Source organism: Lepidochelys olivacea, assembly GCF_965140295.1.
Source record: "Lepidochelys olivacea isolate rLepOli2 genome assembly, chromosome: 1".
NCBI lineage: Eukaryota > Metazoa > Chordata > Testudines > Cheloniidae > Lepidochelys > Lepidochelys olivacea.
This window is the reverse complement of record NC_140411.1, coordinates 290,887,160-290,913,399: the sequence shown is the minus strand read 5'-3', so window position 1 is coordinate 290,913,399 and position 26,240 is coordinate 290,887,160. Positions and strand designations below refer to the sequence as shown.

At 43.3% G+C, this 26,240-nt stretch overlaps 1 long non-coding RNA gene across 1 annotated transcript; it reads left to right on the top strand.

Annotated features, from left to right (window-relative positions):
* Positions 1 to 957: 957 nt before the first annotated feature.
* Positions 958 to 18,984, top strand: LOC311519242. The gene is made up of 3 exons (XR_014711235.1): positions 958 to 1,076; positions 8,747 to 8,836; positions 18,925 to 18,984. It is a non-coding gene; the product is annotated as an uncharacterized lncRNA (long non-coding RNA).
* Positions 18,985 to 26,240: the final 7,256 nt, after the last annotated feature.

Below are 26,240 nucleotides of genomic sequence, written 5' to 3'. Positions count from 1 at the left end.
ATTATGATAGTATTTAATTACATGATCACATATTATTTTCTCTATTTCCTGCCTCATTGAGTATTCAGGCTGGACAGAGCTCACTTAATGAGCAACTACTCAATATTTTGTTTTCTCCTCATTGTTCAATGTATGGTCCCTTTCTTTATTTGCGGCACAGTATTCAAACCCTGAGCTGAGGACAGAATTATTGATTTCCTCACGGACTTTTCCATGGTCCCCCTCACTATGGTAACTGAGCACTTTACAGACATTAATTAATCTGCCTTCACAACACCCCTGTGAGGTGAGGGGGGTAGTATTATCCCCATTTTATTAATGGGAAACTGAGGCACAGAAAGATTAAGGTCAAAAGTATCCTCTAATTTTGGGTGCCCAATTTGAGATACAGAGGAGCTGATTTTTCAAAGTCTTTAGCATTCTATAGTACTTTATATATTCAAAGCACAGCTCCTACTGCCTTTAGCTGCAGCTCTGAGTGTTCATCACTTCTGCAAAGCAGACTCCAGCGTCCCAAGTCAGGCACTCAGAAAATAAGGGGCATGCAATTAGTGACCTCTTGTGAAAAGTTTGGTTTAAGTAATTTGCTTAGCATCACATAGGAACTCTGTGGCAGAGGTAGAGACAGAAGCCAGTTCTCCTCCTTTACTACACACCTTCCAACTTCTGCAACAAATGAGGCAGAGGTCCTAGAGACAACTGTCTCCTTCAGGATACAAACCTGATTCATCCCCAGAGCAGGGCAGAAAAAATAATAACTGATTATATAATTAAATGCCATATCGTAAAGCATACAGAAAAGAGGGCTGAATTAAGGTTGCATGGACAACTTTAATTCTGGCATTTCAGAACTTTTGAGTGTTTGACTTTGCAACCTTAATAATGTGGTTTTAACACAGATTTGTTGTGTGTCATTTCCTAGGTTTTTAAAAAAGCAACGTGAAAACAATAGAAATGTCATCATGTGGTGGCATATTGACACCCACGTGGATCATCAGCCGGGTTAGAACCTGTACATCCAGCCCACAACCCTCAATCCTCTGCCACTTGAGCTAACGGAGTAACAGATAGCAAAGGTATGTTGTTTGTCATTCTCTATGTGGACCAGAACTAGAGGGTGATGGGCCACTTTGCTAGTGGGTTGTTCAGATATTTGCTGACCTCAGAGGAATGGTGAGACAAGGGGAATCTTTGGTTCCATTGCAGGGTCTGGAGGAGAGTGTGCTCATGTGTGCACAAACTCTTCCTACCATTCCCCCTAGGTTTGACCCTGTTAGCCCACTCCCTTCTGACTTGTCCCCATCCTAGTCTTTTTTCCACCACACCACTGGCTCTTTGTCCCAGTCTCAGTCTTCTCACCTAGCCAGTCCCAGTGTCTTCTGATCCCAGTCTTCTTGCCCACTAAGTCCTAGTTTCAGCTCCCTCCCCCAGTTTCTCCATCACAGTATTTCCCACTCCCAGTCTGCCCTCAGTCCTCCTTCTAGTCTCCTTGCCATACAGATTCATCCCCTCTTGCCCTTCCTCCAGCTCCTTAAGAACTTAATTACGGACACACTGGGTCAGTCCAAAGGTCCATCTAGCCCAGTATCCTGTCTTCCGACAGTTGCCAATGCCAGGTGCTTCAGAATCAGAGGGAGTGAACTGAATGGGGCAATCTACCGGGTGATCCATTCCCTGTCATCGAATTCCAGCTTCTGGCAGTCAGAGATTTAGGGACAACCAGGGCATGGAGTTGTGTCTCTGACCATTTTGGCTAATAGCCATTGATGGATCTGTCCTCCATGAACTTATCTAATTCTTTTTGGACCCCAGTTATACTTTTGGCCTTCACAAAATCACCTGGCAATGAGTTCCACAGGTTGATGTTTGAGTGACATCTCCTTGTCCCAGTCTCTTTACCCAGTCAGTCCCATTCTCTCCCCCACATCCCCGCCACCCCAGCTCTTTGTCACATCTGTCTCACCTCCCCCCACCTCCTTTCCCCTACCTGATTGGCTCCCACTCTCTTCTTGCCCTGCCAATCCCACTCTAATGGCTTCTCATATAATCACAGTTCCTCCTGACCTAGTCTACCTGTCTTCCCAACCCCATTTCCCTCTTCAGCTCCCAGACCTAGTCTCCAGGCACAGCTAGTCCCAGTCTCTGCCCCCTGCCAGCCTCCGGTCCAAGTCTCTGCTCCCCAGGCTCCTTGTCCCATTCTACTCCCTCGGCCCTCCCCATCAATGCCCTAGGTGTGGTTCGTGTCCCCTGTGCATTTGAGTCAGACAGCTTGCTCCTCCACACTGCCTGGGTGCCAAACAGGGGGTCACTGAGTGAACAGGATAGACAGACTCCCTGCTCTCAGTTCTGGTGCCCAGCCCCATCCCAGCTTGTAGCAACAGGGAGCAGCAATCACAGGAAAAATTAAGTTGTGCCCCTGTAGTCCAGGACTGGAGCCTGCTCGGTTGCTCTGTGGCCATGGTGCATGTGCAGTTTGCTCAGCACTAGGATACATGAGAGGCTCAAGCACACTCAGTACTCATGGAGATTTTACCTGGTAAAGTCTAAGAAGTCTCTACTGAGTGCGTGCAAACTGAGATTTTCTAAAAGATTATAACTTGGCCAAATTTGGGTGGATTTCCACAGGAATATGTGACATGGCCCTGATATAAAGGCCACCTTCTTGCCAAATTTCCCAACCCTGCTCCGAAAGCAAGGGAGTGCTAGAGCTTTCCAAAGAAAAAGTCACTAGAATTTTTTTTTAAGAAACATTGGAAAACAACACATTTCCTCCTAGTCTCACTCTAGGGAACAGCTGTACTCTTTTGGCTAAAATTTTCCCAAAAGATTCAGCCTAAGGCATGTGAAAATTTCAGCCTGAGCAGGTGAAGTCTGGCAAAGTTATAAGCAACTGAAAGCATGGTCTTAAAATGGGAAATGTCAGGTAACTTTAACTATAGGCAATGCTAGTAGCTCTGCCTATAACAGACCCAAAGCCTGAGCAGTGAACATGTCCCTTGCTCCTGCACAGGGGAGCTCAGCACTGGTCTGTCCAAATCCTGATGGGATGGTAGATCAGCTTCTTCTCTACACCAGAATCTGGGCCCATGCAGCACAGAGGAGAGGTGGGAAACCTATGCAATGAGTTTCTTGCCCCCTCCAGCAGCTTTTCATAGAGCCCCCTGCAAAGCAGCCTTCAATGGTGAGGCAGGCAGACTCACCATTGAAGGGGGAGGTTTAGATTGGATATTAGGAAAAACTTTTTCACTAAGAGGGTGGTGAAACACTGGAATGCGTTACCTAGGGAGGTGGTAGAATCTCCTTCCTTAGAGGTTTTTAAGGTCAGGCTTGACAAAGCCCTGGCTGGGATGATTTAACTGGGAATTGGTCCTGCTTTGAGCAGGGGGTTGGACTAGATGACCTTCTGGGGTCCCTTCCAACCCTGATATTCTATGATTCTATGATTTTAAGTATGGGGCAGCTCAGTCCGAGTTCCTGAAAATTGTTAGCTAATGGGGATGATGGTGGGGAGGCGTGGCTGTGCCCTCTGCTGAAGATTGCTCTGGGAGGGCAGTGTCTTTCACCCGGAGCTGCCTGTCAATTAGCTTTGGCATTGTCAGCCATTTCCCTCTCTCCTGCATTGAAACAGGCATCACCTCTCACTGATATTTTTTCAGTATCCCCACTGTCATATGCGGGAGGGGGAGTCATGCACTCTGCCCTTGGGGGCATAGTGGGCAGGACAGCTGCAGAGTAACTCCACACTATCTGCTGTAGCTGCTCATCTCATACCTGGCTCTAACTCATGCTGTGCAGCAGTGGTGAAGCCTGGTTGGAATCTGAAACTGCCTTGGCTCTGCAGCTTCTCACTGCCTGGGTCATGATTTGGGCCATATGTTTTTTATGTATTTTTCACATATCAGCATAATGCAAAAAAAAAAATGTAATTTCAGCTACAGCGAACACAGATGAAATGGGAAGCTCAAAACCACAGGCCTGTTTGTGTGCATAGAAATGTTTGAAAACTGTATCCTAGTACATAAAAATCAGTCTCTCTAAAGTGTGAGGAGAAATATTTAGGGAGTACTAGAAAGAGATGCCTTTTGCTTGAAATCAGTCCTTATAAATGTGGCTTGAACCCTAGCACTGAGTTCATATCTCAGTGTCTCCTTTATGACTCTTGCTTTGTTATTATCTTTCAACACCAGCACACACACAGGCTGCAAAGGGAAGATAGATTAGGGGTAAAATGAAGGGCAGATGAAATGTCCATGATAAAAATGCACTCTTAATTTGAGCCTCCAGGGCTCCAGAAATGACTGTCATGCCAGAATGTGTGATTTTATAGCTATGCAGTGGGGTTGTGGGATTTTTTTTTTTTTAAAGATCTTGTCTGTGCATCTTCTTTCCTGTTTAGGAAAAGAGCCTTCCCAATCCTGCAAACTCTTATTCTCTAGGGTAAGCCCACAGAGGTCAGGATCAAGCCCTATGTTTTTATTTTCTCTATATATGGTTCCCATCACTGAGGAGATCAGTATCTTTTATGATACTGATACCATACTGATTGACAATTTTAATTCTATAGATAAGGAATGGAAAGGCCATTGTGGTTACAATTTACAGTAATATGGAATATTTACACCAATAAAACATCATATTTTAGTGAGTTTTCCAACATAACCTATAGTATACACTGTATGTGGCCAAACACAATGTACCTAGCAAAATTTCATTAAGGCTAGTCCAGAGCTTTGAGCAAAAATTGAATGTGTTTATTTATTCTATAGATCTATAACAAGAGATGCCTATATAACACAGACTTTAAAAGAAAATAAGTCAAAGAAAAGACCAAAAATCCCATTGTATAGAAGAGTTGTAACCAAGTAGCACATAAATAATCCAATTCCCCATTTCTCTATAAATCTCACCCCCTGCAATAGGCACCTCTTCAGCAGTTCTTCTGAGAAGATGAACCTTGCAGCGTGCCCTGAAGGTCAGCAAATTCAGGCTATTTTGGACTGGAGGGAGTGAATTCCAGAGAATAGGGACTTCACAGAGAAACCTCTGTCCCCTCTCTTTTATAACAAAACCAGCTTGAATACTTCTATCTAGAGCCTCAACTGCAGCAGCATATGACAGGAAAAGAGGTGGACAGTGGAATCGAAAAGGCCACTAAAATTGTGTCTGGAATCTTTTGTGTGCCTACATTTTTTGCACATATAATCCATGATACCTAACTTTTTGCATGTGCAAAAACTCAGATTTACATGTGCAAACTACACTGCACTATATAGATGAGGTGGGTGATCTGAATAATAGAGCTTTGCTCAAGGAGGCTAGGAGGAAGCGGGGTAGGTAGAATCCTGCTCTGTGTGGCAAAGCAAGGTTTGAGGCATTTGTATGGCTAGCCTGCATCCAGATACTACTAAGTATAGAGGGAGGAATAGTGGACTCCGTTTACTGCTCAATTCCTACACAAGTTTTCGAACATTTAGATTCCTGCTAGTTCAGACCTGTTAGTCACAGTGAAGAGCCACTACAGAGATCTTCTTGGCATGCATGAAGCTTCCAGCAGGCAGTATTGCAGCTCCTTTTGTCCCCATGTAGCAGATAAGCAGCTATTAAGCTATGTTTGGACTCTGCATTTGGCACCTACAGGATTGGGCCATTTGATGTAGCAACAACTTCCTTAATAAACAACTGCTCCCTCTTGCCTCTCTGTAGCGTAGCCTTCTTATAGGGACTTCTCCCCAGTGTGACTTTCTCATGCTGTTCCAAAGCTGTCCCTTTAAATTTGGCAGAGACCGTAGCTGCAGTCCTAAAACAACCATTTTGCATTCAACTGCTGCTGATTCTCCATCTCTTCCAGCCAGCTAGGGTGACCAGATGTCTTGATTTCATAGGGACAATCCCGATATTTGAGGCTTTTTCTTATAATAGGTGCCAATTCCCCCCCCCCCCCCATCCTGATTTTTCACACTTGCTATCTGGTAAGCGTTCTTAATTCCTGTTAGGATTTCTCCTCCTTCCCCCTTTCTTTCTCCTGAGGAGATGGCACTTTCTCACAGGCTCTGTGATTCAAGGACATGCAGTGGTTCCTGGAGCACCCAGATTGTGGCTAGCTGCTGCCCCGCTAGTGCATACTTCCCTCAGCCTGGCTGGCCAGTGGATTGGGGAGCCAAGTCATGCTTTACCTCCCCCCGCCCCATCCCCCATCCACCCTGTTCCCTTTCCTGTGAGCTGCTACTCACAGGGAGCAACTCAGTAGGAGACCCTGTGCTCCCTCAAATGTGGAGGCTACAGTTCTGGGAAGTCTGTGTTTGGGCTGTGCAGGAGGGAGTGAAGAGTCCTTACTCCCATCCTGTGCTGTTGCCTAAAGGCTAGGTACAATCTAGAGCTGAATGTTAAGGGAGTGGGGAGGTGGAAAAAACAATGTTAGGGCCAGTCTGTGGCTGCTCATGCACAGTCACATGGGGGGCAACCAGAATGCTGGTGCTAACACCCCCTGAGTGTGGAGAGGAAGGAGAGGGGCTAGTATAGTCTGAGGCACGCCACACCCCAACTGGCATGGCCAGGGCCCCAGGGCCTTTTCAGCACTCACATAACTGAAGGCTGATACTGAGGAGAGGACACACTGAACTCATTTGAAGGGTATTTGCTGCTTCTGAGAACACTCCCCATTGTCCCTGGAGCAGTGCTTAACTTGTGTTGGGGCTTGCTAGGGCAGAGCCTCAGCACCTCTATGCTTGGCAGTTCATAGCCTTGGCACCTCTGGCCTTGGCAGTTCATAGCCTCAGCACCCCTGGGCTTGTCACTTCAGATATAAAAGTAAAAAAATTGCTTGAGCCCCAGCACCTCTTTCATTACAAATTAATCACTGCCCTGGCAACATTTTGCCTGCATCTACAATCGGCATAGAGCCTTCAGCAATTGCCTCCACGACTTCCCTCCCTTCACTGGCCAAAATAACCATTGTGCAAAAACCACAACCCGTTCTGTCCCCACTTTGAGAGAATCCTGTGAGCAGCAGCAGCAGCATTGAAGATGTAATGGGAGATCACTCGCTACCTATCCATCCAAATGAAGGGAGAGATTTACAGGTGGCCTACCTGGCAGGCAAGGCCAATCTGCAAAATAAAAGTATAATACTTCCACTTCAGACATGGAATTTCCAGACAGGCTAAACACTGCTATGGAAGAATGGACCTCTCAGAAGCAGATGCTCCTGTGTATGTACGAGGCCTAGCAAACATGCAGACTGCAAAATAAGGCGCTGATCCTGCAGTCTGATCCATATGGATTGAACACTGCACTGGTGTTGAGCCCTATTGACTTAGAGGCTATGCAAGTGCATGAATGTCCAGCCACATGCATCAGATTACAGAGTTAGGGCCTAAAATGATTCTTTTCCTCTAGAGGTGGAACTGAGAGCTAACTAGACCCACTGAAAACATAAGCTTCTGCTTGCTGACATTACTGAGATAGCATGCAGTGAAATTTGGTCTGCATAATCACATAATATATATTACTTTTCACATAGAGAAAGAATTATTACTGGTACCATTTTTGCCTAAGGGAGGGGGAAAAAAACCCTCCTCCCATCCTTCCCTGCTGCCTCCATAACTACATAAAGTGATTCTCTGTATCTGAAAACCTATAAACGTTAAAAAATATTTTAAAAGTTAACCTGTGGAAATTGGAGTTTCAGTCCCAGCTAAACATAGCTAGCCAAAATCTACCCTCCGGGGCACTTATGCAACCCCAAAAAGAAGAGTGGGATTAAGCAGGTTCTTCAGAAGGCAGAACTGAGTCCAGGACTGCTTGGTCTGAGGAATCTGGTGGAATCTCCTTCCTTAGAAGTTTTTAAGGTCAGGCTTGACAAAGCCCTGGCTGGGATGATTTAATTGGGTATGGGTCCTGCTTTTGAGCAGGGGGTTGGACTAGATGACCTCCTGAGGTCCCTTCCAACCCTGATATTCTATGATTCTATGCTTCTATGGTGAAAACTGACTTACAAATGCATCATGGTTGTCCTTTGCTATCAATTGGGGATGGCTCAGCCAATCAGCAACCAAGAATAACCACCATTTGATTTACACCATATTACCTTTTGCAACAAAGTTTGCAAAAAACATACTCCAGGCCTGACTCTAATTTCCGTTATACTAGTGTAAATCAGGAATAATTCCACTGACATCAATGGAGTTATGCCAGTGTAAAACAGGTGTGAGATTCAGACATGAGGAATCTATAAAGACCTAAGTGCAATATGTGTACATAAGTCCAAAACTTTGAAGACAGTGTTTGAAGCCGCACCATGATCATACAGTTTAAATCTATATTTTAATGTCCAGAAGTCAGAGTCCCTCATTGTGTTAGTGTACACTAAATTTTTTTTTACCCATTTTTCCAGCAAGGGTGCATCTACACCAGGACTAGCAAGTGTAAGCACTAGTGAAGACAGGATTCAGGCATTTCATCCTGAAAATCTGCTGATAAAAACACCTGAGCTCTGCCTACACAAGCCCCAGGGCACTGTCCACCATTGATGAAAAATGAGTACTGTTCACTGCTCCATGTAAATAACTTCACAGAGAAAGCAATTTGCAGTGCACAAGTTTCATTGGTCCTACAATACTCAGAAGCTATACTTCATTTTCTTGAGCACTATCCACTGGCACTTATCTATCAAACAACTATCTACATATGCACAGTCATCTCATTTATAGAGCACTCCTGTAACAAGTACAACATTTTTCTGGTGTAGGACTACCCATGAAAGTCTAAAGACAGGTGTGAATTTTAAATATCAGTGGACCTGACCCTGCAAGGAACTGAGGACCAAATTTTCAAAGATGTAAGTACCTAAACCTTAACTTTCTTAGGCACTGTTGCAAATACCACTAGGGACCTACCTGCATCTGTAAGCACCTAAATACCTCAGTCCCATTGTCCCAAATCCTGACTCTGTGGTACTACTTTCCTGGATTCCTACTGTGGGATAACTGTGTTGTCTGGGATCCACAAATGAGGTAGGCTGGAGGCAATGACTCCCCCCAACCCCCCAAATCCTGCACAGAATCCATGCAGAAGGTACCCAGCACCAGTGGGACTGTGCTAAAAGGGTGGGACAGGTGATCCTGTAGCCAATATGCAGGCATGGGGCTTCTGGCAGATCCCTAAGATCCAAGTCAACCTTGGGGTTCTTTTGGGGTTCCAGGGCTTTCTGCTTCTTCAGTAGAAGGGAGGAAATTTTAGGATACTGTCTGTGGAAGGAACTTCATAAAGTTTTCTTCTCTCCAGGGCCTCCCCCTTCACTTCCTGTAATCCTCTTGAGAAGTGCTGAACAGCTGCTGTTCTCATTAATTTTTGGGGGAGCTGCAGGTGCTCAGCATCTCTCAGAATGTCTCACAGAGCTCAATGAGAGTTAAAGACACTCAGCACCTCACAGCTGGTGCTTAGGTGGATCAGACCCTGGGAGAGCTGCACATAAAATCTGGGGCAAACACTGTGATGCATCATGTACATATGTGAAAGAAACCAACATTGGGCTTTTCCAAAAAAATATTCCAGGGATGCTGGAGTATCACCAAGCCAGTATCACCCTCCTTCTGGTGTAAAAAACATCTCCTATGTATGAATGTGAAGAGAGTTGACTGTGTTCTTCAGAAGGAGAAAACACACAATACTACAAATAAACATATATGTCTGAGAGATTATGTTCATAAAGCTTTATGCACTATCTATGAAGAGGGCCAAAAGTTGCTCTTTCTGAGTTTGGAAAGGGTGTGTGTTTTTTCTGTTGTCTTAACTTGCTTTCCCCTTGTTACACTCAAAAAACCTCACGAGCCAAAAAAGAAAAAAAATTAGAAGGGTGTGTGAAATTCAACCCAAAAAATAATAATAAAAGTCATTCATGGTTCAAGTGCTCAGCCTAAGCTATATTTATCATAAAACAGTTGACATTTTTTCCAAAAAGGCCAAATGCGTCAATTAATCTGCACAAGGGCAGGTCTGAATTATACCCTGGCCATTTACAGTATGCAGGCTTTTATGAGACTTTTTACTCTCTTGTTCAATAAAACAATAAGTGGTTCTACAGCAGCCAAAGGAGATGATTCATAAGCTTCCAAGGGATGCCAAGTACCGTCTTAAGGAAATACACTCATTGATATGTAATGCAAACCTTTTGTGCTTTCTGTGGTATTTCAAGGATTAACAGAATTTCCAAAGACAAGAGATGAATAAAATACAATAGCAAATGCTGCTGATGCTGGATTTGGCCCAGTGGTGACCATATGCAACCCTATACTTCTAAAGGTTTATTACAAGTGATTCCTCATGCAGTTGTAAATGAAATCAAATGCCACCTGTTACATTATCAGTTGATTAACTTCGTACTGATTGTTTGATTCCTTTTTTGGCTACAACATGAAAAAGGGAGTTGGTTGCAGCTGCTAAATTCTGGAGGAATAAAAGCACATGAATCGACTAGTGTACATTTAGCCCAGTGTTGAGTGGGGAAGAGGCACCTGTATTTTGGGTTGAAACCAGGAGCGGTCCTGGGCAATTGGGTTTTAAGTGGCTCCTTGTGTCTAAAGATAGCTAGTAAATAAATAGGAGGGGGAAGAGCATCCTAGCCAAGTTTTCTGCCCCAGATGACTAGATTAACAGCATGGGAGCTGTTAGAAAATCAGGCAAACTGTGTATCTGTAGAGACCCAGAGGACTATGACTAAAGTCAGGAAAACCCAGAATATTCTTGGGGCTTGATATAACAATGGCTCTGTCAAATCCGAAAGGTTTCTGGACGTTACCAAAATATTTCCTCTGACAAATAATGGCTTCTGGTATTCAAGCTGCAGCTGAGGACATCCCCAGTATTATGCAGCTGCGGGGAAAAACATTACAGCAAATAACAATCCTTAATTTATTAAATAATAAATCCTTAATTTATTAAAATGAGCAGATGCCATTTTTGTCACGATTCCTATTTACAGCCGAGAGGCTATAGAAAAAGAAAATAGGAATCGTGACAAAAATGGCATCTGCTCATTTTAAAGAGCAAGAAAAGTAAACATGAAGTTAAACAATAAAACAAACAAAACAGAATGAAAAATCATAGCTCAGCACTATGCAACATATTGTATATATTGAGTTGGCTTGATTTTTAATATATATAACAAAAAGATTTTATCCCAAGTTCTAGGCGATACATTCATCTGAAAATGAAAACCAGCAGCTTTTTCTCATCCTGAAAGTAACCAACTAGGGATAAACCAACCCCATGCCAGACACAGACAGCAGTCCTCATTATGTCCCTCCCTCCCCAGAGCTTGGGTAACTAGATTAAGTATTTTACAGCCTGGGAAACTGACACTCAGAGGTGACGGACTAGACTAGTACCTTGCAATCTGCCCTAACTAAGGGGCAATGGGTAGCTGTTGCCTCAAGAGCAGGATAGGGACCAAACTGGGATTCAGATTCACAATTCTGTCCTTATTCCCCACTGTGTGGTGGCTCCGTTGGGCTGGCTAGTGCATTGGAGGAGCAGGAAGGGGAGAAGGAGCCCAGTGGCAAATGCTCACCTGCAGCATGTATCTGGGCAGAGGAATAAGGAGGCATCCTATACCTGCTTACACAGAAATGTTCAGGAGCTCTCAGTTGAGGCCTATGTGATTTGCCCAAATCCACAGAAGGCATCATCAGTGTCAGAGAGAGAGTTAAGAACTCAGGAGTTCCTGGCTCTGAGTCCTGTGTTCAGGCCATGAGAGCATGCCTCTTTCTGATGATCTTTTAGAACAGGGGTGGGCAAACCTTTTGGCCCAAGGGCCACATCTGGGTATGGAAATTTTATGGCGGGCCATGAATGCTCACGAAATTGGGCTTGGGGTGCAGGAGGGGGTGAGGGCTCTGGCTGGGGGTGCGGGCTCTGGGGTTGGGCCAGAAATTAGGAGTGCAGAGTGCGGGAGGGGGTTCTGAGCTGGGGCAGGGGGTTGGGGCATGGGAGGGGGTTAGGGGTGCAGACTCTGGGCGGCGCTTACCTCAAGAAGCTCTTGGAAGCAGCGGCATGTCCCCTCTCTGGCTCCTATGTGGAGGTGCGGCCAGGCGGTTCTGCACACTGCCCCGTCTGCAGGCGCCGCCCCTGCAGCTCCCATTAGTCGCAGTTCCCGGCCAATGGGAGCTGCAGGGGTGGTGCTTGCGGCGAGGGCAGCACGCGGAGCCCTCTAGCTACCCCTAAATATAGGAACCGTAGGGGAGACATGCTGCTGCTTCTGGGAGCCTTGGCACATGCACTCGGCGTGGCCTCCAACCCCACTCCCTAGCTGGAGCGCGGGAGTAGGGCAAGCCCCAGACCCTGCTCCCCAGTGGGAGCTCAAGGGCCAGATTAAACATGCTGGAGGGCCAGATGTGGCCCCCAGGCTGTAGTTTGCCCACCCCTGTTTTAGAAGCACTCATGCCAGCTAGAATGAGCTCAGATGCACAGGACTATGAACTCTTTAACATGTGTAGATTCTATATGTTTCCAAGTAGCACTACAAAATACCCACCTTTGGGAGAGCTTACCAAACAGGAAACTGAGTAACAAAAACAAAAGAACTACCCCCAAAGAGAGATTCAGAGATTCCAAGGCCAAAAGGGACCATTGTAATATCTAGTCTGACCTCCTGTATCACACAGGCCATAGAAGTTCCCTAAAATAATTACTAGAGCATGGCTTTTAGAAAAACATTCCATCTGGACGTAATAGTTGCCAGTGAGGAAGAATCCCCCACAACCCTTGGTAAATTGTTCCAATGGTTAATTACACTCACGGTTAAAAATTTACGCTTTATTTCCCATCTGAATTTGTCTAGCTTCAGCTTCCAGCCTTTGGATAGTGGTATATTGAAGAGCCCATTATTATTTCTTCCCTATGTAGGTACTTCTAGAGTGATTCGTAGCTAGTCCTCCCTAACCTTCTCTTTGTAAAGCTAGATAGATTGAGCTCCTTGACTCTATCACTATAAGGCAGGTTTTCTAATTGTTTAATCATTCTCGTGGCTCTTTCCAAATCGTCTCCAATTTTTCAACATCCTTCTTGAACTGTGAGCACCAGAACTGGACACAGTCTCCCAGCCCTGGTCTCACTAGTGCCAAATACAGAGATAAAATAACCTCTCTACTGCTGCTCGAGATTTCCCTGTTTACCTGCATCTGTAATGAGGTGGTGTGGTCCCTTGCCGCCCCGGAGAGGGACGAGCTCCTCCAGACACCTGAGTGGGTGGGGCCAGAGAGCTCCGAGCCACCTTTCATTGGTCAGGCGCAAGCCAGGAAATAGAAAAGCATGGAGACAGAGCTCACTCGGGTGCAGCTGCTGGAGAGGCCAGATGCCTCTGGTCTAGCTCCTGGCTGGGAGACCCCAGCAACTGGCGGCGGACCTGAAGACTGGCCCACCTGACCAACGCCTGACACTGACCAGAGCCCGGAGAAGCTGCCAAACCCGCCCCTCGCCAGTTACCCAGAGGACCGCATGGTGCTTGACACCCCCCCCCTCCGGAGGACACCTTCCTGACCCAGGTCTCTCTAGACGGGGAGTTAGGGACTGGCCCGGGGGCAGCTGACCCTAGTCTGGCTGCAGCACTGCCAGAGCCTATGTCAGTGTGATGCGGCCAGGATCCCCATTGACTCAGCAGTAGGCCTTTTGCCGCTGCTAGGCCCTTGGGCTGGGACGGAGTGGAGTGGGAGGGCCTGCGTCCCCCCAGTCACCCAACTTGTGGGTGGCAGTCTCCCCCTCTCCCAGGCTCCTCTGAGCCAAGGGCCTGGGCTGGTTGTTTACCTGTCTGAGCTCAGCCCTGCCTGAGGGCTTGAGCTACTGACTCCTTCCTGCCCAACGCTGACTCAGGGCCTGGGCCTGTTACTTATAAACTGCTGCTCAGCCCTGCCTAAGGGCCCGAGCCTTAATCTCATTGCTGCCCTGCCCTGCCCTAGGGCCTGGGCTTGGTAATTGTAGAACTGTTGCTCAGCCCTGCCTGAGGGCCTGAGCCACTGCCCACTGGCACTCACCGCCCACGATTGGGCACGAATAACTGTTTTGTGGAATCTCTCTGGTCACCTGTGTGAGAGACTCCTGCGACCAGACTGATTCCACGCCAGCAACGGTGAGGACATAACTAGGCAGTGTGGTCCCCTGCCGCCCTCGAGAGGGATGAGCCCGGCTAAACCCCGCTACAGCATCCCAGGATTTCATTAGCCCTTTTGGCCTCAGTGTCACACTGGGAGCTCATGTTTAGTTGATTATCCAGCATGACTCCCGAATCTTTTTTCAGCATCCTCTTACCAGGCTACAATCCCCCATCTTGTAAGTATGGCCTATAGTCTTTATTCCTAAAGGTATGCATTTACATTTAGTTGTATTAAAACTCATATTGCACCCATCATACCAAGCAATCCAGATCTCTCTGTATCAGTGACTTGTTCTTTTTCATTATTTACCACTCCCGCAATCTTTGTGTCCTCTGCAAATATTATCAGTAGTGATGTTATGTTCTCCTCTAGGTCATTGATTAAAATGTTAAACAGTGTGAGGCCAAGAACAGATTCCCCGTGGGACTCCACTACAAAAGCATCTCTCAATGATGATTCCCCTTTATAATTACATTTTGAGACCTATCAGTTAGCCAGCTTTTAATCTATTTAATGTGTGCTATGCTAATTTTATATCATTCTAGTTTTTTTTATCAAAATGTTGTGTTGTACCAATTCAAATGCCTTACAGAAGCTGAGTATATTACATCGACATTATTACTTCTATCAACCAAATTTATAACTTCTTCAAAAAAAGATACCAAGTTAGTTTGACAGGATCTATTTTTCATAAACCCATGCTGATTGGCGTTCAGTATATTACCCTCCTTTAATTCTTTATTAATCAAGCCTCATATTGGCCACTCCATTATCTTGCCTGGGATCAAAATCAGATTAACAGGCCTGTATTTACCTAGTCATTCCATTTACCATTTTTAAAAACTGGCACAACATTAGCTTTCTTCCAGTCTTCTGGAACTTCCCCAGTGTTCCAAAACTTATTGAAAACCAACATTAATGGTCCAGTGAGCTCCCCACCCTGCTCTTTTAAAACTCTTGGGTGCAAGTTACCTGGGCCTGCTGATTTAAAAATTTCTACCTTTAGTAGCTGCTGTTCAACATCCTCCTGAGATGCTAATGGAATGGAAAGAGTGTTATCATTATATGATATGATTACAGCACCTGTTTTTTCCCCAAATACAGATCAGAAATGTTTATAAGCTCTAATCCTATATACAATAAAATCTAGTGAGGTGATCAGACACACAAGATCCTGTCACAATTCATATGTGCTGCAATTCCCCTGAAGAGCTGAGTGGCTAAGATTGCATCATTTGTGACAGATGCGGTATTATAACGCCGAAAGCAATGAGGCCAAGGGAGTCACAAACTCCCTTTATGTGAAAGTCAAAAGGGGAGCCAGTGACCCTGAAAAAGTCTTGTATTCGTTCATTATTAAGCAGCCAGGAAAATAACTGGAAGACTTGTCTAATGCTAAATGATAAATGGTACTATACATTGCTAGAAAATTCTCTGAAAGGAATCTAAACTTTATTTGGACTATTTCTTGTAGAGACAGACTGCCTACGATTTTCATTCATACACCTTTGAGTCTATTCCAATAAGTCTAACTGACCCATACAGACTAAGGGTCAGATTCACAAAAGGACTTAGGTGTTTAGCTGCCACCTTAGGCACCTAAATCCCAGAATCAGGCCACTCAGGTATTCACAAAACCCCTGCTCAGTTGCCCCCTACTCCTTTTGGGTCCTAAACTTGCTCAGCACCTAATTTTTTGCAGTAAAAGTTCCCTAGGTATCTATGTTTCTGCCTCTGAGGCCTGGTCTACACTGGGGGGGATCGATCTAAGATACACAACTTCAGCTATGAGAATAGCGTAGCTGAAGTTGACGTATCTTAGATCGACTTAGAATCACTTACTTCGTGTCCTCACGGCGCGGGATCGACGGCCGCCGCTGCTCCCCCATTGACTCCGCTTCCGCCTCTTGCGGTGGTGGAGTTCCGGAGTCAACAGCAGAGCGATCAGGGATAGACTAGACGCGATAAATCGATCCCCGATAGATAGATCACTACCCGCCGATCCGGCGGGTAGTGTAGATGTGGCCTGAGCATGTGCACTGCAGCCCCTAACTCAGGCTTTGAGAATCCCAGTGATTTTCTAGGCACCTAAAAGCTAGGCATGGTGACACTCAGCTTCACTAAGTCTAAGTTCCTTTGTGAATCTAGCCCCAAGTGCCTAATTCTTCCCTCACTTACACTTAGTGTTCATCCAGAGTAACTGCTAGAGGTGGTCAGGTTTTTTTTCATCAAAGTATTTTTTCAATGAAAGATGGCTTTTTGACCAAAATGAAAATGTTTGCAGGAATTATTCATTTTGGTCAAAATTTTCAGATTTGTTTTTATGGAAAAATTGGGAAAAAAATGTAAACATTCACTTTTCAGTAAAATATTTTGCTTATGGTACACAAAAATTGGCTTTTGGAAAATGAAAATTTTAACTGAAAACCATAAATTGTAACTAAAACAGCCTGGAAAAACTGAAAATATTTCAGTTTTTGGTTTCAGTTTTTGGTCCAAAAATGAAAAATTGTCATGGACATTTTGAAAAACAAAACAAAACCAAAAAACCCCAACCAAACAAAAAACCATATTAAAAGATGAAATTCCGATGAATTATATTAGGCATTATTTAGCCTGCTCTGTAACTTCACTGAAGCCAATGGATTACAAAGGAATTAGTCCTAAAGGTGTAAACAAGTGTGTTTTTCCAAATTAAGGATGCTAGCTGCAAAGATTTGGGGAAATGATGATGTTTTAGAAAGTAAGCAACAAGTGTCTTAAGTTTTAAAATAAGAAATATTTTTAACAAGGCTAAAACACATTTAGTAATTATTTATTAAGGGAGACTTTTAATAATTATTGATAGACAAGTCCCTGTAGCCTTGAGTTTACATGGTGTTCAGGACAGCATTCCAATCTGTAATTTAGCCCTTATGTTTAAGGGCTGAGTCCCTGACTAACAGGGATCCAGATTACATGTAAAATATTTGCAGTTCATAGGTATCCGTACCAATTCTAATCACAACAAGCTAAATTCAACCCTCCACAACTCTCACTGAAGTCAATATATGTATCTTGTCATTTATCCCTCAGTTATTTCCTCAGTGATGGATGTTACACAGAAAAGCAAACAAAAAATTGCACCCATCTGATGTTATATTTCTTCTCAATGACACCTCTTAAAGTATTGTTACAATTTTTGCTAACAAGTGCATAGATTCATACAGATAATCTGTTCATCACCTCACAATAAAACAGTATTTTGCTTTAGACTGTGGCCCTAAGTGTTAAGTCTAATTTTGTCTTGGACATATCCAGTGACAGTATTATGAAACCACAATGGCTTCCTTGAGTATATTACACCTTTAAGAACTATTTTCTAATGCTTATTTTGAGTTTTACCCTTTTGAAATTACTGCTCCTTATTTTCTTCCTTTTTGAATAATGCTTCCTTCTAATTTTTTAACATCTGTACCATCTATCAACCACAACTGCATCACCTATTGTCACCTCTTTTCTTTTCTGGAAAGTATCTATATAGTTTCTCCTTATAGGACATGCCCTCTAACCTTACTATCCATTTCTCTTTTATGCTGCTGTGACTTTATCCCTATTTCTTCTATAGTGAGGGATCCAGAACTAAACAAAGTACTCGAGTTATGTTCTTGCAGTCAGTGGGACTACTTGGGTGATCAAGTGCTTCCCAACATGAACAGGCGTTCCACAATTGAGTCCTTAAGATTTCCTCTACCTAGGAATAGCATGAGTGCACTTCCATAGGGGCCAGCTCCAGTGTTGGCAAAAGTCAAGGTTCACTTTGGCCCCAATCGTGTTCCCCGTGTAGTTCATTGCAGTTTTGTCAATATCTTCGGTGGGAGCAGGCGTGGGCCTTCTAGCTCCAAATTATTTTGTTTCCCCACAGCCTGTTTCTCTTCCCCAAATGACACATTCTCATTACATTATTTTGTTGTAAATATAAGAAAAGGCTCCCTGTTGACATGAGTAACACAATTCTGAACAGAGAGTACTGCTAGTCTTGTTTATTTGGCTTTATTGTTTGTGTTCAGTTGTACTGCTACTCCCCAGGACTTGTCTATGTATTATTTCTTGACTCATTTTGCCTGAACTCTGGAGGAGGGTCATTGGTCAAATGCGGCCCACAGGTGTCAGTAATTTCCCTTGCAGTTTCGCTAATATACTTTCTTCTTTAATACGGAGTTTTGGCCCACCGAGATGGGCCGCCAGGGCCAAAATGGTACATTATATGCTGTGACGAATAGCCTGTCTCACTGACAGCTGCTCCTTACTCCATTTTATGCACATTAGAAATATTTTCCAAAACTATGAACAGGGAAAGACTTAAATTGTGGTTGGTGAGGAGTCTCAGAAACGCTAACAGCATGAGGCAACTAGCAGTTGGTTCCAGTTGTAGGCAATGGCAGAGACAGCTCAGTACTATGACCCGCAGAAGTTGATCCCCTTATTGGATGTGCAGTTTCCTCCTTTTTAATCAGCCACGTTTTAAGTGATTTCATGTTAGCCCCTGAATATAGCTGCTTTGTTTTGGGACTTCACTCAGGCACTACTCACTTAGTTAGACCAGCATAGCACTATAGAATTACAAAACACACGCAATACTTCTCTGGCAAACTGAATCATTTAGCTGACCTCTTGGTTTTATACAGTCACTGCATTCTTTGTAGAATAGTCAAGAATGTGGCAGAATGAAGAAAGGGAACAGACTACGCCTGATCTGTTGATTACACTGGAAAACAACTGCTTTTTATGTTTTGCTTAGGTAACTCCCTGGGTTCCTCTCATACCCAGAGAGTCTGACAAGGAAAGGACTACAAATAAGATGGCAGCTGGTGGCCCTGTGATACCAAGGCATGATGGGACTAGTGTCAGAGGCTGCAAAAATAAAGAATCATGGGCTCAGTGACATCTGGCCTCCCTTTCCCTTTGTGAAAAAGAACATATGGAACTCATGAGGGAGGAGGGACAAAAGAAGAACAGAGTCAATTAGGAGTCTCTGGGAATCTGCCCCAAAGGAGTGGCAGCTGGCTGGACCTATCAGGACTCCCTAGATAAAGAGGGGATGAGAGGTCCTCATGCACAGAGACAGAACAAGAGGTCAGTTAGGGGTGCTGGAACAATTTGTATAGTGGGGGTTCTGAGAGTTACTGAACCAAACTGTAAACCCTGTATATGATGGAAACCACTTCAAACAAGGGGGTGCGGCAGCACCCCTTACTTCCAGCACCTATGGGGTTAATAACCTTCATGAGAAAAGGAGGGAAATGGCCAGGCTGGCTGCAGAAAGAGTGGGGAAAGCAGACAGCAGAGCCTCACCCTGGCACACATAATTCCTCAGAGGAGACGCTGGTTGCTAAGCCATTTCCCAGCCAGGGTAGAAAGGAGCCAGAGCCTGCTGCAAGAGGGACCTTTGACTGGCCCCAGCTCCCAAGTGCCGGCAGAAAGAGAGGGACTTCAAGCAACCAAGACGAACAGAGGACTGTACCCCTCCTGAGCTGCAGAGAACAAACTGTGAGTTATCAGGAGACTGTCCCATATACAATAGTTAGATAATGTAAAGTGGTATTCAATGGCTATTCTTTTTTAGCTCAGCCTCACTGCCCCATAAAAATGTTGTCTAGATCCCTGAACTATCAGTAGCTAATATAAAACCCACGCAGATGCTGGGGCAGCACAATACGTGGTCTATATAAATGACCCACTTTTCCATTTGAATGAGGTGCACACATTGTGGATACCCATATTCTTGTTTGGAAGAGATTCCAGGTGTAAGCAAACTGTAGATTTATGAAACAACAGATTAAGGCTGTGTCTATACTAGCATGTTTTTCAGGACCCCATTGTTGCCACCACCACCATTGCACTAGATAAGATCCACTAGTGGCAGCCCTGGTGGGAATGCCATAGACCAATACAACAGGGCCCAGGCCTTTTTATCATTGTGTTGTCTAACCCTGCTCAAAGCAGTTCGAAACAACGTGGTGGTAGAAATGCCCATGCCCTGTCTGCGTTCGGGCTCCCATCTTTACTACCGCTGCTGGAGCTGCATTAGTGGTAGTGCAAGAAGGGGGTTTCTTAAAACATGCTAGTATAGACAAGGCTTCTAAGGCATCATATTTCTTTGTAGCAATAAAAATAATGACACTGGACAGTGTGTTGAAATGTGATAGTCCCTGGTCTGTTACAGCAGTTCTAAGGAGTAAAACAAATCTTAAAAGTTCCTGCAGCAGTTATATATTAGATTTGCCTCAGCTAATATAACACTGGAATTTGCTCTACTGGTAAACATTTAGGGACAGAAATAAAGGTGTAGGGCTAAATACATTGCTGTTGTAACTCTACTGGAGTCAGTGGATTCGTGTCAGCAGAAAATTTTGCCTAGGATTGGTTTGTTTTATGTTTCTTACTGGCTTTTGTAAGGCAGTTAAGGAGGAGCCCAGTGCTTTGTTCTGAAGGATGGAGGGGGTGGTGCTGAGCATATTTAGTGGGGTTTTCCGAGCACACTTAGTGGGGTTGTTTCCCTGACATTATTTTCAAGAACCTGATTTTCATATTAGATGAGGCAAAGTCAGAGGCCTGATTCAGAAGGGATGAAAATTATGGGATAAATTGATAATTTACATGCTAGGAGGGTGGGGTGGGTTTGTAGTCGTAAAAGCAATCAGCAGGAGGATGTGAGAGGTATGTGCCAGGCTGCTTTACCTTACGCTTTCTTACTCCACCCCACGTTGGCTGATTTTTTCCTTCTACAAACCTGCCCTTCAGCTCCTGTGGCATGTAAATTACACCAATTTACACTCACATGGACTCCCCCCATCCCTTTGCTAGCATGTAATTTATACCCCCACCATGTAACTCATACCACCTCTCAACTGGGCCCATGGACTCTGCTGTGGAGAGGGTACAGCATAGAAGGCCAGACAAGCTATTTACATGGCCACCAAAGATGAGTGAAATTAAAAAAAATTCTCTGAAGAATGTAAATTAGCTGCCACAGCTGCAGAATACAGGAAACCTGTGGAGCTTTTGGCGGCCAACATCCCCAGCAACTGTTTATTACTGAACTGAGCCCTTTAATAGCCTATTGTTCACAGTGCACCAGTTATTAGGTAGATATGGGCTTCTGTGAATTATAGCACACACATGTTCAGTGTATATATACAAAGACGCAAACAGAAATAAGTAAACAGATAATGATGTACATATGGTAGAGAAATCAAATCTATCTAATTTCATAAGGACCATGCAGAATATAAAAGGGACATAAAAGAAACTGAGCCTATTAGGATACAACATCTGATTTTTATAATTAACTCTGGGGGCAAAAGGGAATGTATATGGGTATCTGAGAAAGTGCTGTGATCCTAAAGGATTGAAAATACATGCCTTAATGCTTCCCTTGCTGAGGGAAGCAGTGTAGTCTAGTGGTGAGAGCACTGGAGTTAGACTCAGGGGAACTGGGTTCTACCTCTGCTCTGACATGCTGCATGACTTTGGGCAAGTCACTTCAGTTCTTTGTGTCTCTGTTTTCCCTCTCACCCTTTGTGTGTCTTGCCTATAGACCAGCTCACAGAGTATAAGTTCTTTAGGGCAGAGACTGTCTCTTACTACAGTGTCTAGCACAAAGTGGGGCCCTGCCCTAGCACTACTCTCATGCAAACACAAAAACTTGCCATAGTGTAAATCAGCAGTGTAATTCTGTTGAAGCCAATGGGGTTACATGGGTGGAAGCATGGGAGTCAGGTATTATAGGCCAAGGGAGGCTAGGGCTCCCTGGCACAGCTGCTGTGTCACCAGATGCCTGGGCTCTGGTGGCCCTGCCTGTGCTCCGCCTCTTCCCATCCCTGCTCTGCCCCTTCCCCGTGTATATATATATATTTTTTTCAGCTATATTTTCTGTAGAAAAATGTGCAGAGTGAGAAAAGTGTGTGTGCTAGTTTTTGTTTTCTCCTGGCCTACAACTGAAAAGGGCCGAAACGATTTATAAAAAGAAAAAAGTAATTGCCTTCAGGCAGCAACCAAGAATGGACAATTTCAGCCACAAATGTGACTTTCAGTAGGTTGTGAGTGTGTGAAAGCAGGCGATTATAATGGAAAATGTTTATAAATTTTAACTATCGCAGCCACTGCTATAATAACTTTATGAAACCATTATACCCGGAAGATCAAAGTGTAACGCACAATTGAAAATATATTGTCCTTTAAAACAAACTTGTAAGACTTAAACCTGAGCATGTAGTGAAATGAAGGAAAAAAATTAAAATAACACAAAAAATATAATTAAGATAATAAATGAAAGTCTTTTCTTTTCATCATTTCCACAAGTACTTTAAATATCTGCTGGAAATGATTATATCAGCAAAGGCTGGACTATATTAAAATAATGAAGAGTGAGGTTTTCACTGTGTTCCCATTTAATCATCACCTCACAACTTTACATTTAGGATATCCTCTTCCAGTATCACATTAAGAATGTTTAAAGGAAACAGGAAGGTCCACAAGTGACATAGTTTCCTCAGAAGAACAGTGGCTATCAGCCTAATGGAGCCTGAATTTTTCAGACAAAGAGCAGCAGCAGCTTACCCGTGGCCAGATTTATCAATGCTCACACAATACAACTCTTTCCTCTTATTAGCAGAGTTAGCTTAAATGATGGGTGGTGCTTTTTGTATCATGTTCATGAAAAAAAGATTCTCCCACATGCTTTGACCAGTTCTATAAATAGTCTGGCATACTGTAAAGCCAAAACAAAGTCCATTTAGTGTTTTAAAAAAAGGACAGTAAAAAAATAGAAACAAAGGCCAGCCAAAACATTAGAAACTGTATTTGACCCTTTGCATCTCAACTCTGGTTCAAAGCCCAGATTTGAAGCTAACTGCTGAAGTCATTAAGCTGACCGTATATGGCAAGTTTCTGGATGTCATTTCTGTAGCAAGAAGTTGCACATTACTAGATAGTGTGGAGGGAAGGAAAGAGCAATAGGAGAGAACCAGACCAGCTTGACTGCTGCATATGAAAAGTGCAAGATTTCCAGAAGGCTGGGGGAAAGGAAATACAATGGGTGAAAATAGGAGATGAATTATTAAATGAAATCCTTTCATCAAACTGGCTGATGTTAAAATTCACATATTGAAGGTCATGAACATTACAATATTCAAGTAAGGGGGGAAATAACCATCCCATATAGGAGCAAACCTAGTGGGAAAATCTAGAATATTGCCTTAAAAGAGTTCCAAATGTTAGACATGTATTGTTTCAGACAAACTTGCTTAAATATCACATGCATAAAATCAGTTTCATATGTCTGCTCATTTAGACATAGATGAGGATACATATTGGAGAAAAACATGAGGAGGGGCGTCATCTTCAATAGCCTCTATGTTTGGCTATAGATAAAAAGCAGACAGTAAATTAAGTCGGATGTTCATGTACTTTTGCGTGCACAGAGAGCTATGTTATGACCTCTGGATCACCCTGTTTGAGCTCTGTAGCCTTTATGTACAACTTTAAATTGACTTTTCTTCAGCGCTATCAGTATGTTTGTATTACATTCATGGGACTCCCTCTGGTGTATAACTTAACACATGAAAATTCTTGGTTTATTCTTCACTGAAGGCTCTCTGTAGCATGGTGGATATGGTGGCTGCTTTTGTGACCACACAGAAGGCGGCATATGTGTTGCTTGTGTTTCCATTAACAATAAAAAGTAATGCTGGGCCAGATCACCCCCTCCTACAGTAAAACCCACAAACAGGGGTGGAGGGACAGGGATCTTCACAAGCTTCATCTTGTGATGTTTGTCTACTATTGCTCCAAGGGTGTAAAAGGACATTCTGGAGTGAACCCTGGAGCTCACCTACAAATGTTTGGAGGTGTTGTGTCCCCTGGCAGCCCCCTTTAAAAGTGAGTCTTAACACAGAGTGGGCTCTGTGGAAGAGGAAATGCAGCCATAGATGCAGGACCAGAGAATGATACGCATTTTTCCTGTTCACCATTATGGGGCCACCCAGTGCCTGCCCCTCTCTCTCCCACATGCAGATCCTGACCCCACAGAAACCTCACTGTGAAGTCCTAGAAAGCTGGAAGAGAAGAAGTCATAAAGATGGATGATCCCCTGACTTCTTTGTGGGAGGGGTAAGATCTGCATCTGAGGTTTCTCCTCCTCATGCAGGTCAGAGGTGCTATCTGGTCCTGGCCTAATAGCTGATTTTCTCAGTGAGACAGGACTTATTTTTGTAAAACATAAACATGTAGTGAAAGTTAATGTGGCCTCCAACTAGTTTAGCAACCCACACATGGGTGTTCTGGGAGTTCTAATTGCATCTTGTTTAACTTGGCCATTTAAATGGCTGATCATTGTCTAAGTGTATAATATTCTTACTTTACTTGTTAACTTAATATACAATGTCTCGCCTGAGACCAGGGGCAGAGACACAGCTTTGGTGACTAATGTGCAAGGGAGAAGTCCAGGAGAAAGATCCAGCCAATGAGAGTGAACATATTGGGACTGTTTAATTTAAAGAGAAGATGTGATAAAGGTATACAGAATAATTAGGCTTGGAAGGATTCAATTTTTATTGGTAAATGTTGGTAAACATCAATTTCAACATACACACACAAACCGACAAATAAATATTTCCATCAGTCATAATCAAAATTGATAGATAAGCAAAGTAAGAAAAATGCTGAATGAGATCTTATCAGAGTTTGATTTGAGGATATTTACTTCGTATATTTTGGCATGTGATGTTGACAGTTTGTGTTTTAACAGTGATAAAGCTTTAACTTTTTGAATTTCAGTGGCTTCTGTCATTAAATAATTTGTTGTCTCAACCTTCTATTGTGTGACCTTCCCCATAATTGCACACAACTATGAAAATTTAAATCAATCAAAATCTAAAAAAATGCTTACAGATAAACATTATCCGTTGAAATGACAGATAAATAAATAATAAAAATTTAATTCTCCCAAGCCTACTTATATTTTATATCTGCCTGCTATTTAAAAATGAAATTCAATGTAAAACCTTATAAAAAAAACATAGTGTGCATGTGTAAAAGATATTTCAGAATCCCTTATTAATCTGACAGCTCAAAATTAATTTTCTTGAAACCACTAAAAAAGCACATCTACTACCTTAGGACGACGTCCCTGCCAAATCTAGAGTTTTTACCATCTCCCACTTAGACAATGTTACTGTCCTAAAAAAAGTGATAAATAATTTTTGTAATGCTGAAAGAGTTGTTTCACTCTTCCTTTTTGAAAAAAGGCTTAACTAATTTTGCTTAGACTTTTCAAAGCAATTCATTCCTTAACTGAGAGAGCCTGCCAATTTTAGCCCAAAAGGTAACAGTCTGACAAAGTTATATCTGAAAAATAGCCTTTAGAATGAAAACTCTTGTGTAACCTTGTCTAGAAACTTTGCTATATGCTGCACCTCTAATCAGAATGGCTGCTCTAAAGAAGAGCAGATAACTACATATTTTACCTTGTAGACATCCTCTCAGATGTAAATACAATGCAAATAAACATAATATACTTTTATTTTCAATTATTAGAGATAACCATGCACAGCTTATCCAGTTTCACTTTATTTTTGGCCTGCCAAAGTTTTGCAGTCATCCCTAATTCATTAAAAGGAAAACATTTATTAAATTGTGGTCCCATGCCCTTTCTCTCTTTCTGAAAATGATTCAGGTCAGAAGAGAGACCATTTTGCTTCTGTGTGATTGATGTTTTCTCAAAATTATGACAATGTCAACAATTCTGGTTGCTAAACATAATTTAGTTATTTTTCAGTGTATGCAGGAGAATAGCTCTGTTAAAGACAGGCCATGTAGTTTAGAGTACCACATCCAAGACTGAGATGCAGGAGATTTTAAATTTTAAACTGACCTCTGCAACTGACTTACTATTTGATAATCTTAGGCAAGTCACTTAATTTCTATAGCTTTTTTCAATAAATTCCCATCAGTGGTAGCACAGGTTTAGTTCTACTGGGGTTAGTGGCATTGGGAGCCCTAGCACAAACAATGCTATTTTAGGCATTGTGGGTAAAATTTTCAAAAGTGCCTAAG